The sequence below is a fragment of the Pteronotus mesoamericanus genome, unplaced genomic scaffold (genome assembly GCF_021234165.1).
Source record: "Pteronotus mesoamericanus isolate MK-2021 breed Mesoamerican mustached bat unplaced genomic scaffold, CSHL_Meso_final contig_20, whole genome shotgun sequence".
In the NCBI taxonomy this organism is placed as follows: Eukaryota; Metazoa; Chordata; class Mammalia; order Chiroptera; family Mormoopidae; genus Pteronotus; species Pteronotus mesoamericanus.
In genome coordinates, this window is record NW_026555085.1 from 3,763,852 (window position 1) to 3,766,122 (window position 2,271).

At 48.4% G+C, this 2,271-nt stretch overlaps 1 non-coding gene across 1 annotated transcript; it reads right to left on the reverse strand.

Annotated features, from left to right (window-relative positions):
* Positions 1–529: 529 nt before the first annotated feature.
* On the reverse strand, positions 530–744 carry LOC129068095 (small nucleolar RNA U3). Its single transcript, XR_008528893.1, has one exon. It is a non-coding gene; the product is annotated as a small nucleolar RNA U3 (small nucleolar RNA).
* Positions 745–2,271: the final 1,527 nt, after the last annotated feature.

Below are 2,271 nucleotides of genomic sequence, written 5' to 3' on the forward strand. Positions count from 1 at the left end.
TCACACAGACACCCTCGCAGGCATCCATATGCGCCTGCCCAAATCCATTGCCAAATCCTACACTCCAGGTGAAAGGATATTCTGTGGCTCTAGTCCCTTCAGTTATTAGTGGACTTTTAGAGTTGGTCCTTCACCTGGCCTCGGTCCTGTGAGGTTGCCCTCTACAAGATTATTCATAGAATTTGCTGGTAACTTGGTTCCGGCAATTGAGCAGTCCTGTGCTCAATAGGCCAGATCACTGCTTTTTGTCCTCTTACTTTCTGGTAGGCCGAATGCCTCTATATTCTCTATATCCCAGTAGTCTGATGTTCACCTTTTTTTTTTTTTTTAACATATCCAGAGTGGTGAACATGAGCCAGAAGGTGGGTTTTGCTGATTTTCTGGTCCGACTTCTAGTAATCTCTGTTAACTCTATTTTCTGTCTCTCTCTGTCTCCCCCACCCACAAAAGACACACATGAGATTATAAACATCTGTTCTGCTTAGATTGAAAAACCCATATTTTATGTGCCCTTTTTTTTTTTTAAGAAACCATTTAGACTGTGTCCTCTCTCTCTTACTCTCCCAAAGGAAGAGAAGAACTATCATCAATGGCCATTAGCAGTTGCAAAAGCAACACCAAAAGCCAGCTTCATGCTCAGGAGAGAATGGCTATGCCTTCTCCTCGTGGTTTCAAGTGCTCTACACGTTCAGAGAAACTTCTCTAGTAACAAACTATACAAATGATCCCTGAAAGTATAGTCTTTGCAAGTGTGTTTGATCAGGGACATTTACATCTGAGGCGTGTACAACTGGAGCATGATATGGTGGTTTCATAATTTTAATTACCTAATAAATTAATTTTAATGTATTTTAATGTTATTCAGATAGGTAATAAAGACTTGTTCAAACAATTTACTGAGTGATTTTGGCAAAATAGGATTTTCTTGAATTAAAGGATTTAGTTGGACACTCAGTGAGGTAAAACCCTCTTCAGAGGAGGTAAAACAGCAAACGCAGGCAGGTAGTGCGGGGTGGAAGCAAGAGGCAATGGGCACAGGGCAGGGCAGGTGTTTATACTGACACTGTACAACTGTGCAGCTGCCATCTGAACACGCTCTTGTCCCATGGCTGCCCTGCCCCCGTGCAGTGGCACCAGACTGAGGACCTCTTTGGTGGAAAAGAAACTACTGTATTCCAGAACCACAAAACGTAAGGATATTTTGAAGGGAATTTAACTTCCTTAATACCCGAGGAACCCATCTGCTCCCCTGTATCCCCAGTCTCTACCTTGTTCTGTCACTCCCAACGTCTGGATCCCAGGTTTCAGCATCTCTAGGGCGCTTGGATTTGGATTTTGCAAACTTCCTCCTGGCAGCAGAACTGAAGGGTGGAGTACAGGGGTCGGGCTAGACACAGGCCCAGACCTTTTGGGGCTCCCCGTGCCTTTTAGGACAGTGTTCAACTCCTTCCTTGCAGAGGTGGAGTCCACAGCCCCTGCCACTGCCCACCCAGCTTTCTCACAGGCACAAAACCACCTGCTCATCCAGGAATGCCCTCATACTGTTCTCTAAACCCTGCGCGGAAGGACGGGGAGGTGCGTCTGGAGGCTCCGCCTACAAGAGGGCACGCCTGCGTGCTCGATGCGGCAGAGACCATCTTGGACTCGGGCAGCTTGTCGAACTCTCGCTGTGTTCAGAGGCTGCAGGTGGCGCCGCAGCTTTGTGGAGGGTCAGAGAGGAGACCGGACGGACAAACACCTCCCGACCGGTGGACCTGTGCTCGAAGGCCAGCGGCTCCAGCGCGCACCCCTCCGGTTTCCGTGTGAAACCTCAGAGCAGTATTAATGGGGACAAGCGCAAGTTCCTAGTGGCTGAGCAGGCACCTGTTTCCTGGTGCCTGAGATCCCCTCCCCCCAGTTCACTAGCTGTACCTGACTGGGAGATGATAAATTCTCGGCATGAAGCCCCGATACACCGTGTTTCATAAATGCCTGTGAGCTTTTCCTGCAGGAGATTGCGTGGTGGTGCCTTGTAGCCATTACCGTTTAGCCTGCATTGCTGTAGGAGAGGGTAAGGGAGGGCCCTCTCCGTGATTGTATGTCTATTTGAAGGTCAAGTTGGATGGACCGGGGGTTGGCAAGACTACCTCGGGAATGGGAATGAAGCACCTGAGTCCTTTAGGACTTGCACGTGACCATTTTGGAAGGGTGTCAGAGACTAGAATGCCCAGGGCTGTAAAGACTGAAGATTGGGGAACATTTAAACGCCCCCATGCTTGTTATTTTTATCAA